The sequence below is a fragment of the Leguminivora glycinivorella genome, chromosome 13 (assembly GCF_023078275.1).
Source record: "Leguminivora glycinivorella isolate SPB_JAAS2020 chromosome 13, LegGlyc_1.1, whole genome shotgun sequence".
Taxonomy (NCBI): domain Eukaryota; kingdom Metazoa; phylum Arthropoda; class Insecta; order Lepidoptera; family Tortricidae; genus Leguminivora; species Leguminivora glycinivorella.
Window position 1 is genome coordinate 2,624,659 of NC_062983.1, and position 15,135 is coordinate 2,639,793.

Genomic DNA, 15,135 nt, shown 5'->3' on the forward strand with positions numbered 1-15,135 from the left:
TATTTTCAATCTTCAATCAAGTGATTCAGAGCAACTAATACTAATGAAATCATACGTAATCGTACAAAGTGGTTGCTTCATATATTCTGATTGTCCGTCAATGACATTTGATATTTATTTTAATTCGAGTTTTATTATGATATAAAATAATCAATCATACAAATTAGCTTAATTTGAAAGTCTTAAAATTAGTTAAAAGTCACACAAATTATGTCAAACAAAGCGAAAAAGGTAACTACAAAACCCTTAATTGACCCATAAAAGTCTTACCATATGCATTGCAAAGTAAGGTCCCAACATAGTTGATCAAGTATTTGCATTAACTGTGTCGTGAAATATTGTTGTGTGAACCAGTTCCACCTAGTTTAATAAGCTGTGTTAAAATAGCTTACGAAGAGTCGAACTTTACCGAACCAAGGATTAAACTACGTTATTGGCAAACAATAATGTACATTGCGGAAATGGAGATAGATTGGACATCGTACATACTTACCCTTCAAAGAGGAGCTACCAACAGCGCCAGTATCGCGTTTGAGTGGCGGCCTCATGGAGGAAGGCGTGCCCGCAAAAGCCTCGTATACACCTGGAGGCGGAGCGTAAAACTAGCTTCGGGAATATGGCCTGAGCTGGAACGAGGCTAAGGTCATGGTCAGCCACCGCTCAAGATAGAAAGGCGTGGATGGATCTTGTGGATGCCCTATGCACCTGTGATGCTTTTGAGATGTGGTGCTGAAGACGGTGCTCAGGATTCCATGGACTGATGAACAAACCAGTCAATACTGCGAGAACTGAATATCATCAAGCGGCTCTCAACTATTTGTCAGGAGAGAATACTTAGGTTCTTCGGGCATATCATGCGTTCTAACCAGCACACTCTCCAAAGTAACATATGCTCAGCAAAGTCGAAGGCCGACGCTCCAAGGGTGGTTTCACAGAACATTACTACTGTCTCAGAGCCCCCGTTAGGTACGACGACGAGCGAAGCGAGGAGGACTGTTAGGTATCTTGCATCCCCAACACATCTGACTCGCTATTAAAAAGCAAATTGCAACTTTATGCCGTCTAAATATTATGCACAAATATTATCTGCGAAAGTATTGTTCGACTAGAAGACTATTATGCTCATCAACATTACGCCAACGTACGATGCGGTATTATAAAAATCTGCGAAATTATTTATGCCAAAGTATATTCTGCGTAATGTGTTTCTGCCAAACGTGACCTCTGCCAAGAACTATTATCAGGGGCGGCTCACTCCGCGATCCTTTCGCCGCGCTACAAGTACATGCCGGCGGCCGCGAGTTCGCGGCCCATTCAGTGGCGACGACCTTCGCGCGGCGCAATAGAATTCAATGTCGTCTGCACGCGTGCGGTCCGTTTGTTAATGTAGGTAAGAATTTAGAATGGCGGCGTTTTGTGAACATGAAAGGAGTGAGCCTTCTGTACTTGTACTATTATATATTCTGTGCTATTATGCAAATCAAATATAGTAGAAAAAAGTTTCTGCGAGATAACTAAACTGCGAGTAAACCGCCAATTTCGGTTTACATCGCGTTCGCCTAACTTTCATAAAATTAACTATTATCTGCAATAACGCCAAGGACGAACTCGCGTGCGGTGAGCTAGTTAAGGGGAAGACTTGAAACAGTTTCTAGTAATTTCTTCTTCACTGCAGCTTCTATTTCCTAAGAGATTAGAATATAGAGAAGGGGCATTCTTAGAATTATTCAGTTCTACTTCTACATCATTATTTTAAAAATAAACTGAGTCTTATTAATTCCATGGTCGTTTTTGGTGACGGTTTTATAAGCATCACAACATAGATATTTTGCGTTATCTTATATATTTATTGTTATCATCAAAAGTTCTGTTTAGTAGCGATAAGCAAATTACCTAAGTATTTATTTATTAGGAAATCTGTATCTGCTAGTACATCGTAATTTTTACTTTACGATGTCAATAACCGATACTCATAACTACATTTAAATTTAGAACTTTATGCTATGATAAAAGTACACTTATTAAGTAGATGTAGATATATCCTTTATTCATCTTTCGTCGTCTAGATAATTATATTATTATTATAGTAGTTATGTATACAACTGTACACAATTAACTAATGTTTATTTGGTTCCGGTTCACAGATTGTTTTATGGAATATAATGGTAAAGATCCACAATCCGGTGAAGAATTTCAGGTAAAATAAATAAATACCTTAAAACTGACGCACCCTTAATAACCCGCTATAATTCCGATGAGAAAACGACTACCTACTCGATATGAAACTTGGAGCATACTTAACCCTTTTATTTCAAAAGGACGTATATACATTAAAATGGTGAGTCGCTTATAACGTTTTAGAATATGTAGGGGTTGCAACCTCAAGTTTGCATACTTGGAACTTTTACTTTTAAACTTACGTACAGGCTCGACCTGTAATTACGGTAATACCTTTGGAATATTAGTAAGAGTGCTGGTAACCTAGCGGTAAGTATGTGCGACTTTGGTTCCGGAGGTCGCGGGTTCGAACCCCGGCTCGCACCAATGAGTTTTTCGAAATTTATGTTCGAAGTGTCGGTGAAGGAAAACATCAAAAACCGGACTAATTCCAATAAGGTCTAGTTTACCCTTCGGGTTGGAAGGTCAGATGGCAGTTACTTTCGTAAAAACAAGTGCCTACGCCAAATCTTGGGATTAGTTGTCAAAGCGGACCCCAGGCTCCCATGAGCCGTAGCAAATGCCGGGATAACGCAAGTAGGAATGATGGCCTTTGGAATTATGGGTTTAATAATAATACTTTTTCTACTCCCGAACCGTTATTCGTCATTTACAGGGTCGTGCACAGATCTTTAAAACCCTACATAAAGGCGCATGCGCGCAGAATCGAAAAAACTGAAAACGCATTGTTTGGCTCTGTAACCATGGCAACGCCTTATAACGACACTGCGGGCGTGCGCGGGAAGGCTTTGGGCAGCCGAGCTGACAGTGCAAACCTTTGAGTCAAAATACAGGAAACAGTGTGAATTTCACGAAAGTTATTCAAGAAAACTATTAAAAACTAAGTGCATGGTCGTAGGAAAAGTATTGTATATTGCAACGGTGTTTAACTGAGTCAAAAAATACTCGTGGCATCTCAATAACAATTTTCGGCTTCGCCTCGAATTGTTACCCACGCCACTCGTCTTTTTTGACCTCCTTTAAACGCCTGTTGCATAAAATACTATTATGCAACTGGTGACTAAAAGAGGTCGAAAAGGCGAGTGGCGTGGGTAACAATTTGAGTCGAAGCCGAAAATTGTCAATAAAGACGCGACGAGTATTTTATGACTCAGTTAAACACCGTTGCATACAATACTTCTTCCACGACCAAGTACTTACTCTTGCGTACTTATTTTAGGACACAATAATTATGTTCCATCGCTCTGACCAATTGAGTCACGAAAGTCTTCCAGATATAGGTACAGAGTAATATCTACCTAGGAGACGCAAATTATTCTGTTAAGCAGCTTATATGAGACAGTGCGATAAAAATAGTCTTGCTGGTAACACAGAATACTTGAGGACAGATGTTTCATTTCTATGGGTATAAACTCAAAGCTACGGTTAACACTTGAACCAAGATTATGGTCAGGTGGTATTAAGCCTATTATTTTTGCTTATGTCTTTAACACTTACAGGTTCACCCGGTCCCCATAAAATTCTTACGTACCCATTTTAAACCGACTAACAACTATTTAGATTGTTCAAAAACATTATATTGTTACCACAGAATTAGATTTAGATAGTAGAAACACTTTCATCTATTTGCATGGCGGTCGAGCGTGTCAGATTTTGTACTGAAGTTGTTACTTGCCTGTCATTTTAAATATGTTTCAGGCTCTGAGTGTTCATAATTATTGTGTTTTGTTTATTTGTTGACTTCATTTTACAAAATATGACGTCCGAAAGCTGCAAGCTGCGATTAAAGTCGGACAACTCAGGGAATTTTTTTTTGTCAGGGTACCCCCCCCTAACATGTAATTTTTTTTTTCATTCCAACCCCAACGTGTGATATATTGTTGGATAGGTATTTAAAAATGAATACGGGTTAACAACAATCGTTTTTTGATAATATTAATATTTTCGGAAATAATCGCTCCTAAAGGAAAAAAAGTGTCCCCCCCCACCCCCTAACTTTTCAACCATGTGTTTAAAAATTATGAAAAAAATCACAAAAGTAGAACTTTATAAAGACTTTATAGGAAAACTATTTTGAACTCAATAGGTCCAGTAGTTTTTGAGAAAAATAAGGAAAACTACGGAGCCCTACACTGAGCGTGGCCCGACACGCTCTTGGCCGGGTTTTATTATTGCTTTTGATGACCCAATAAAAAAAAAGACATCTGTGATGGTTACTGTCAAAACATAAATAATAAATTCTTTACTCATAGAAAAGTGTCTTCTATGCTCCGAGCGTTCACTCGGGCCTTAGTCTATGCAAAGTTTAGAAGTGTCAGTGTAAAGGAACCCTTTGGTGTGACCCTGTCCGTCCATCTGTCTGTCTGTCTGACACATTACTATTTTTTTTAACCCCCGACGCAAAAATGACGGGGTGTTATAAGTTTGACGTGTCTGTTTGTCTGTTTGCCTGCCTGTCTGTCGGTCTGTCTGTCTGTCTGTCTATCTGTCTGTCTATCTGTCTGTCTCTCTGTCTGTCTGTGTATGTCTATCTGTGGCATCGTTGCTCCCGAAGGGATGAACCGATTTATATTTAGTTCTTTTTTGTTTGAATGCTGAGTTAGTCGGTAGTGTTCTTAACCATAATTTATGAAAATCGGTCCTATGTCGGGGGTATTTCAAAATGTTAATTTTGTGGTTAGGTTATGAAATAATATAAGAAAAGTGAACTCGCTGTTTTCAATTAGCTAAGACTCCGTAGCTGCTACGGATCGCTACGAAACGCTACGAGCTGTAAACTGCTACGCCCGACACAGAAATGCTACGTACATTCCAAAATGTCTACTTCTCATACAAAGTTGTTGTCACTTAAGACCTTTCGTATATTGAACGTGCGAATGTGAAAATGTCTTACGCTATTTAGGTAACGGTTTTAAAATGAACACGGAAATTTCAGGAATTTTTATAGGTATGATCATGAAGGTATTTTGCTGGAGTTATTCTATTTATAAGGAATATTAATTTTATTACGCGATGACAAGTTCAAGTAGTAGGTATAAGGTGCAGCGGAGCAAATCTCGACTGGGGGTCATTATCATTGTTACAGTTGCCCCCAAGCCTTCGAGTCTTGCCTTGACGGAAGTGCCCCCCATTAATTTCTACTCTTTTTTGCCAGACTATTACAGTAGAGCTAATCAGATGTTATAAATATAGTTGTAGGTGGGCTTAGGAGGTATCGATATGCTCATTTAAAAAATCGAAACAAGATGCCATAATATTAAAGAAAAAATGACGGACACCACCAGTGGCGAAGGCCGGATTCGAACCGCTAACGCCATGAACCCCTAGGCCACCCCGTCACAGCGGAAGCCGCCGAAATTTCTCTTCTATTATGCCATCTTTGTAAGACTAGGCGTCTTTGACCAACTCTAAGGGCAAGGAGTAGGTGCTTGCACCTCCTATACGAAACCTTTACAGGTTTACGTTATAGCTAGAGAGACTGGTGCTGCCATCTATACGCCACTATAGGAACATATCAAATTATTTTAACAAATATTTTGATTTTTTCTTTAATATATGACATCTTATTTTGATTTTTAATTTATACATAGTGTACTTAAAAACACAAAATCAAAATATTTGTTAACATAATTTGATTAATTGTTCCCATAGTTGCGGATATGCTCATTTGCCACACGAAAAGTAGCTTTATGAAAACACAATTTTACTATAAATTTAAATATGTATCATACACGAAAGAAAAAACGACAAGGCCCATTGGTGGACGAGCCGGGAATCGAACCCGGGTCCAGGGAATATTCAATAAAATAATTTGATTTGTTCCCTAGTTGCAGAATTTTACTTTCTAAATACTCTTCAGTAACATAAATTTAGTAGCCCAACCTAGGCAAGGCTAGTCTTTTACTGATTAAAGTGAATAAAACCTAGCTAACCGGCTATCGGCGCCCATTACAGATAGCATCTCAGGCATTTTACACGCCACTGTAGACGAAGTGCTGTTAACACTTTCTTTGTTAATTGTTGCCATTTGAAGCTATTTCTTTTTTTATAGGATTTTTTGACTCAAAATATAGTACTTGTTAGAAGTGAGATACCTACTAATTCATTAATTTGTGAATAACATACATGTGTAGCGGTCAAACAGTATTATGAATAATGAAATTTATTATAGTTATAATTAGCTTTTGCCCGTGGCTTCGCTATCGTTAGAAAGGTACAAAAAGTAGCCTATGTCACTCTCCATCCCTTCAACTATCTCAACTTAAAAAATCACGTCGATTCGTCGCTCCGTTTTGCCGTAAAATATGACAAACAAACAAACGGGTGTGTTTCACCATTTATAATCTTAGTAAGTATGAATGAATGACGGCAAAAAATTTTTCCCCTCACTAGCTCGGAAACACGTGTTTTGTCCTTTAATACCAGCGGGTAAAAACGCATTTTATCCACTAGTGGGTAAAGTAATTTGACCTTGAATAAAGTCAAATTAACTGCTTTAAAATTGATAAAAGTAGGTGAATCTAGTAATAAAGATAATTTACCACCTGTGGAACTACTGGAAGCAGTGATAAACGCATTTTTTGCGTTGTAGTTTCCTCGCTATAGTGAGGGGAAAAGTTTTGTGTTACACTCGGGTGCAAATGTATTTTACTTCTTGTGTGTTAAAAAACTCGCAAGTTCAGGATTCTATTCTCGAACCACTCGCTTCGCTCGTGGTTCAACTATAGAATCCTTTCACTTGCTCGTTTCTCAATTCCACACTCGGCGTTAAAATACAACTTTGCCCCCTTGTATAACAAATAACTAATGTTTGTATTAAGCTACTCCTTGAAACTTGATTTTTAACCCCCCACGCAAACACGACGGAGTGTTATAAGTTTGACATATCTGACAGATTTTCTAACCTAGTGGCGGCAGCTGGAAATAATTTGACACCATACAACATGGAGAAGCCCACAAAATGAGGGCAGCACCAGTCGTCCACGTAATACAGGGTGTGTATTCCATACGGGCGAATATCTTAATGACGATTAGTATCGGATCTAAGGAGCCCAACTACATGATTTTTTTTTGAATAGATGAGATTTTTTTTTCATACATAATAATTCAGCACGCAATGTATTATGTCCACATCAATTAGCGTACCTACCTAAACGTCATTACGACATGACGTTTATGTCATGTCAAATTAATTGGATGGTGTACATTGCTGCTTGGCCAGATTTCAAAAATTAATTACTCTTTATTAATAACATTTTTTTACAAAATGATTATCCTATACGATTCGTACCATCGGATACTATAACTGGGTACATTATTCGCCCGTATGGAATCCACACGCTGTATAACTTGTCGTGTATCGTGAACAACGTTGTTACAGTTAGTGTCGTGTAAATCAGTGCTGGAGTAAATAGGGACTCTGTCCTATAAAACGAAGTAAAGTAGTGGCTGGCTTTGCTACGATTTAGTAACTTGGTTGGTAAATAGGAATGTAGGGAAAACAAAAGAAAAAAAAACTAGGAATTTGTAGAAAAAGTTGCCCAAATATTATTTTAATACTTATACGTCTGAAAAGTAATTGCTCGCACCAATGAGTTTATCGGAATTTATGTGCGAACTGTCATTTGATATTTGCCAGTTGCTTTTCGGTGAAGGAAAATATCGTGAGAAAACCGGACTAATTCCAATAAGGTCTAGTTTATCTTTCGGGTTGGAAGGTCAGATGGAAGTCGCTTTCGTAAAAACTAGTGCCTACGCCAAATTCTGGGATTAGTTGTCAAAGCGGACCCCAGGCTCCCATGAGCCGTGGCAAATGCCGGGATAACGCAAGGAGGATGATGATGATAAACTAGAATAATTAATTATACGTCTACCTTTTTACAATAATAAGTATTTGAATATTTCAACAACAAAATGTCTGTATTCTAACAAAGATATTCAAAATCCCTTGAATTACTTTCCTTTTTATTGTTATTCAGACTAATTTCTAGAAATGTTTATTAAATAAATTAAAACATTTATAATATCACTCATAAAATCCTACCTTTTAAGCCTAAGCGTCTTTCTAGACATCTAGCCGCAAAGCACTTTTTTAATCTTTTCAAACCCTTTATTTACATTTTTAAAGCAAAACCCTCACGGGGGCAATAACTAAGGGCCGCTAGCCCCAGGGGCCTGAGTCTGAATTACTTTCCAAATAATCGTAAATTTTCTTAAACTTTTGCCCTTTTGAATAATATTATATCTTCCGAAGTTCTCGTATTACGAATTCACAAGAATCAATTCGCCCTTGAATAAATAATAATCGTTATGTTTTTGATTTTGGTGATGATTCAATGTTAGTAGTAGATGTTTAATTTGAGATGTATAATTAAATAAATATTGGAGGACGCCTTACACAGATCAACCTAGCCCCAAACTAAGCAAAGCTTGTACTATGGGCGCTAGGCGACGATATACTTACTTATATAGATAAATACATACTTATATACATAGAAAACATCCATGACTCAGGATCACAAATAAATGCCCTTACCGGGATTCAAACCCGGGACCGCGGCTTAGCAGGCAGGGTCACTACGCGCTAGGACAGACCGATCGTCGGTCGGTTGTGTAATATAAGTACTTTTAAGTTTGAAAAGTGTAGTCTTATCGTTTCCGTATATTCCGCAGGTTCAAAATACCAAAAATATCAATGAACATCGAAATGATTGTCAAATACATTTTTACATTTTTTTTTATTTGTTTAGAATATTTACTGTTTACACTACCAGTCTTTGATTAATATACAATACCAGTGAGGGCCAGAGAGGTTTCAACTCACTACCCCCACTGCCTACTACTGCTACTGTCTTTGCCAAATTAAGAGTAGTAACTACAAAACTCAAAGAAAATAGCCAAACTTGCATAGGCTTGATGTTCTTAAATTACACCTCTTATATATGCGATAGATCTTTGGCTGTAGGTTCGTACATACTTAGTTGAAGTTTTAACGCGGTTAATGGTGTGCAGTCAGAAGTGTGAGGAAATTTAAGAACTCCTGAATATTCACGGAAAGAAAACTTCTCCTTATCGTTTTGAGAAACGTTTAGGGGGGGTCTTTCAGCACGGATGTGGTATGCACCATTCAGCTTAGTGGAACCCGTTCTCGCCAGTGGTATGCGGATGAATGCACAATAAAATTTAACTTTTTTGGTAGATGACGTCAATGTAGCTTTCAGAGTGGAATATGCATTTTTATGATTATTTTGTTAACCGTTGTACCGTTAACATCGTGAGGAGACCGGACTAATTCCAATATGGTCTAGTTACCCTTCGGGATGGAAAGTCACTCTGAAGGGACTCCACACGGTTTTCATCGATTTTTGACAAGTTTTGAGTTGAAACCCCTATTTCTGCACTACAGGTAGAATTATAAGACCAACGGCTATCGGTTTTTAAATTTTTTATCTCTATTCGTAAGAGCCATATTTTGAAAAAAAAATTAGTAGGTACTTATTTTTTTAGGAATTTTTCAAACATGATCTAAAAAAGAGTTTTATCGAAATTTGATTTTAGTGAAGGGTGTTACGTACATGAAACTGAAATTTTTGGATTTAACTTTGAGTTTTCTAAAAATTCAAGAGAGACTTCAAGAGAGAACTCAAGAGAGAATTTTAAACTAATTAAAACAAAAAAAAAACCAGTTTTTAACCCTAAAGTTGTTCAAATTTGATGCAAAATACCACAAAATAAATTAAAATTTTGAGAAAACCCCCGACCGCGACATAGTGGACCGATTTTCATGAAACATGACTAAAACACTCCCGACTAACTCAGCTTTCAGACAAAAAAAACTAAATCAATCGGTTCATCCGTTCGAGAGCTACGATGCCACAGACATACACACACACAGACAGACAGACAAACAGACAGACAGACAGACAGACATACACACAGATAGACAAACAGACAGACAGACATACACACAGATAGACACGTCAAACTTATAACACCCCGTCGTTATTGCGTCGGGGGTTAACAATGACCTGTGAAGTAATTATGAGATGCTGCTATTTTGTGAAAGACGATGCTGATTTAAACTTTCACGATTATTACACATAATTATTTTTTTAAACCGGGACTTAATCGCGTATAACTACATATTAAACTGACCTCCAACGTTTCAAGGACGGCGTTGTCCCCGTGGTCTCGGAGAAGACTGGCTTGAAATGACATCAACACCTTCTGACAGCCGCGCGAGCTTTTCGAACTACCCGCACTTGGTTTTGATTATCAACTTGAACTGTTTGCGCACTAGGGATGTTACTCTGTCGACATACAACACTGACGATATTCGATTTAACGACTGTCGATATTATTTTCGGCTTACACTTATTAATGACAGGATTCCATGTGGATGAGATCCTAAAACCTTCGTCCCGATTGAAATTGCGATGTTTTTTGATTTCAATGGCTTCACGCACTTTTCTACTGTAGAAATGGCGTTCCGTGGATAGGACTTTAGGGTCATGTAGTTCGATCCAGTGGTTTGGCCCTGACTCTAACAAAAAAGTCCCGGTTTTATAAAATAATTAAAGACGATTCTGTTAATATGGCTTTAGGAACTATCATAAATATCAATTGGATTCAAATCGCAGGGAATGCCCTAAAAAATATACGTAATACATACATACAATCACGCCTGTTTCCCAGAGGGGTAGGCAGAGATCACGGATTTCCATTTACTACGATCCTGACCAACCACTTTCACTTCACACAATTTCATAACGTCTATTTCCAAATATTTCAATATGTTTGAGTCACGGGAGTTTTTTATGAAATAGGAAGCAAACGAGCAGACGAGCCGCCTGATCCGGAACATCAGGGGTGTCACTTACGCGTTGCCGACCTTTTAGAACCCTAAATACCGGCTTCTTGAAGAACCACATAGTTAAAATTGCGATAGTAATATCTTGATCGGAAAAATACATTTAAACTAATATACCCCAGCCACATTGCGTGTCTATCACTTGCAGGTCGGAAGTCTGGAAACACTTTAAACACTCATTCCCAACAATTAGTTTAGTCACGTTCACCTGAACCACACTTACCAGTTATAAGTGTTAAAAAACGTTAATTAACACTCGTGGACACGCGATATTTTTCAAAACTATATTTTAATATTTTAAGTCCAATATTACTATACTTGAGGAAAGTCACTGCTGTATTAGAACAATATTATTAACTGTTTAACCACGTTCTTGTATGTGATTTGTATTTTTTCTGCCTGTTACCCTCCGTGAAATCTTTCTCACTTGATGGTCTCATCGGAAGATCAGCGCTGGAAGTCACCAGGAACACGCTGAGGTGAGGCCATTTCGTGGCACTTCATTCCTTTCTGTCTTGTTGTTATTATGTGTATTTTGTCTTGCCTGAGTTCACGAAAAAATATATTAGTACCAGACCTTTTAGCACAACTTGCCTTGTCGCGCGTTAGTCCATACATCAAGCGCGACTTCAAGTATGGACTCGTGCGCGACCAGGCAAGTTGTTCATAAAGCCCCATTTAGATGGTACGAGTTTCTCGCCCGTTTTGGTCGAGAAACTCGTATGACATTATCGTATGCGATAATCGCCTGGCGAGTATCGTACGAAAACGTTTACATTCGTGCGAGAAATAAAAACTCGCATACGAGTATCGTATGCGATACTCGCCAGGCGATTATCGGCAGGCGAAATAGTTTAGACGGAGAGTTGAATTTTCGGGAGATATTCCCATAACATTTCTCGACTCGTCTAAACCGATTCTCGTATGACATTTCTTCATTTGGCATTAAGTTCGCCTGTTGTAAATTTTTTTTACTGTGCAATTAAGTTTAAATAAATAAATGCGCATTCAGTGGTGGACGACCTCCGCATGGCGCAAAAAGAACTCAATATCGGCTGCTCGCGTGCGGTTTTTACGCAGGTAAGAATTATGAAAGGTGGCATTTTGTGAACATCAAAGCAGCCTTCTGTACTTGTACTATTATTTATTCAATGCTTACATGTAATTTTAGCTATAACTATTAACACGACAATTATCAATATACTGTAGTAAGCTATTGTAGCAGGGCAGGGGGTTGAATTGACCCGATGCTGGTGACAAACTTAACACTTTCGAAACCGGGCTCTACGCGGCGCTACGACATTTTCGCTACATACGGGGAAACCCATGTAATCGGCTACGCTTCTACGAGCGGTGTACCCGACAGTCGGGTTCTTGGTAGCGAAAGTGTTAAACAGTTTCAGAGGAGATAAAATAAAAAAATGGGGACAAAAATCACGAAACAACAATCTAGAAACATCTCCTAAAATGACACTACAGCCTACCGCTTGAAGGGGAGCACTGCCATGCTGAGATAAAACAGTGTAACTGAAAATTAGAGAAAAAATCAAATTATTTTATTACCTACATTTTTTTTTAAGTAGTTACATTACTATATATGCCGAATGCGTCGGGCCAAATTGGCTACCTACTGGGACACCGCCGGGTCGGAGACAGACCAAAGAAGACATGACGGAATAACCTCGACGCATTTTGCAGTGACTGGCCGGAGCAGGCGGCAAATCGATGATAAGTGGCAGAATATAGGGGGGACCCAAAAATGGGCTAGAAAAAAAGTATATGAATTAAAAACCGAAATAGATACCATATATCAAAGAAAAAACGATCGAACTCACTAGTGGCGAAACCGCGAATCGAATCCAAGTCTCCAGCTATCGCAACCTTATTTGCTTACGGCTACACCTTTTTGACCGCCCGATCGCTTGGGGCCTTTGTAGTGTATCTCAAGTTTTTGACAAGAAGCAGATTTTACACATATTCATTAACTCAACCAAAGTTGGGCTTTGTCAGAGAGTTCCTTATTTAAATTACCGATGAATTTAACATTAACGACTATTTCTAGCATTATCATGTTAAAATGTAAGTAACAAAGATTTAAATGGCGCCTTCAGTAAGGATGCGTTCAACTTACAGTAGAGCCGAACTGCGTGGCTGCGTTCGTGTCTCGCAAATGGTCTCGTCGGAATATCAGCGCTGACCTTCGGGTCGGCATTAAATATGCTGCTGAGATGGGACCATTTCGTGATAAACTTTCCAAATCCTTGTACATTTGTAGTTTAAGTCATACTTTATGCATAATGTGTGTAGTTTTTAAGTTTATTGCGAATAAATATTTTGATTATGATTATGATTATAAACGTGCAATTTACATTTTTAAGGGGTGTTATAAGTTTGACGTGTCTGTCTGTATGTGTATGTCTGTCTGTCTGCCTGTCTGTCTGTCTATTTGTCTGTCTGTCTGTGTGTGTGTCTGTCTGTGGCATCGTAGCTCCTGAACGGATAAACCGATTTAGATTTAGTTTGTTTTTGTTTGAAAGCTTAGTTTGTCGGGAGTGTTCTTAGCCATGTTTCATAAAAATCGGTCCACTATGTCGCGGTCGGGGGTTTTTTCAAAATTTTAATTTTGCGGTGTCCTTAAAACCGCATTTTTTTCAGATACCCCGTTTTATCACGCCGTGGTATTCGAAATTACTTCGTAAACAAGTTCATCCAGATTTATGAAAGAAGTTCGTTATAAATAATTTTTAAGGGCAAAAGTTATTTGACGCAGGTGTCCTTTAACATTTTTTCGCGAAACACCGCGGAAGAAATGCAATTATGCAAATTAAAAACGGCTCCGAAGAGGTGGATTGGGTTTTATGTTGTTTCTCATTTTTGTAAATTTTGCTTTATAGGTTTAGTTGGTTTAGCTTCGGCTTGCGTTATGGGGGGCTATTCGTCAATTATATATTCATAAATACTTTTGCCACACACACACACACTCACAGTTTCGTTTCGTTTTCTTTCAACCCCTTATTTGCCAAGAGTGGCACTGAAGCTTTAGTAGTTTCATGTGTTCTGCCTACCCCTTTATGGGATACAGGCGTGATTGTATGTATGTATGTATGTATGTACTTTTGCCCGTGGCTTCGCTCGGGTCAAATTCGAAAATGGCGGACTGCTCCATAAAAATTTCCACTTAAAAATCACTTCAATTCGTCGCTCCGTTTTGCCGTGAAAGACGGACAAACAGACACACACACACTTTTCACTTTGTATTATTAGTATGGATAAGAGATATGGTTGCCGAGTGGATATAACTTCCGATTTTCAATTTCAGAGGTCGTGGGTTCAAATAATAGCTCGTTCCAATAAGTTTTTCAGAATTAACGTACGTATTTACTTACATAATATTTATCATATTGGTCGACATTTACCTACTTAATTACACTTAAACACACTTACCTCAGAGGAATACACACAAACACAATTTTTTTTTTAAATGAAATATTTAAGTTAACAATAGAGCCCTCATGCAAAAAGGGTGGGCTTCTGAATTCAGCAAAAATGCACTGCTGGAAAACTATGCAGAAAAGTGCGTATTTAGAAGAATGGTGGTTTCTACTGTGATTACAATCTAGATGAGAGTTACCACATGCAAAACGTTTACGTGTATTTCAGTTATTTTTTTAGAGTTCCGTAGTCAACTTATAAAGAATCATAAATTTAAAAAATATGAAAAAAATGACTAAAGTAGAACTTTATAAAGACTTTCTAGGAAAGTTATTTTGAACTCGACAGGTTGAACAGTTTTTGAAAAAAATACGGGAAATTACGAAACCCTACACTGAGCGTGACCGTCGTCTTGGCCGGTTTTTCAATTTTACAGAAATATAGGTTAAGCACTCTGTCACTTTGGTAAGTAATCATTTTTTAGGGTTCCGTAGTCAACTAGGAACCCTTATAGTTTCGCCATGTCTGTCTGTCCGTCTGTCCGTCCGTCCGTCCGTCCGTCCGTCCGTCCGTCCGTCCGTCCGTCCGTTCGTCCGTCCGTCCGTCCGTCCGCGGATAATCTCAGTAACCGTAAGCACTAGAAAGCTGAAATTTGG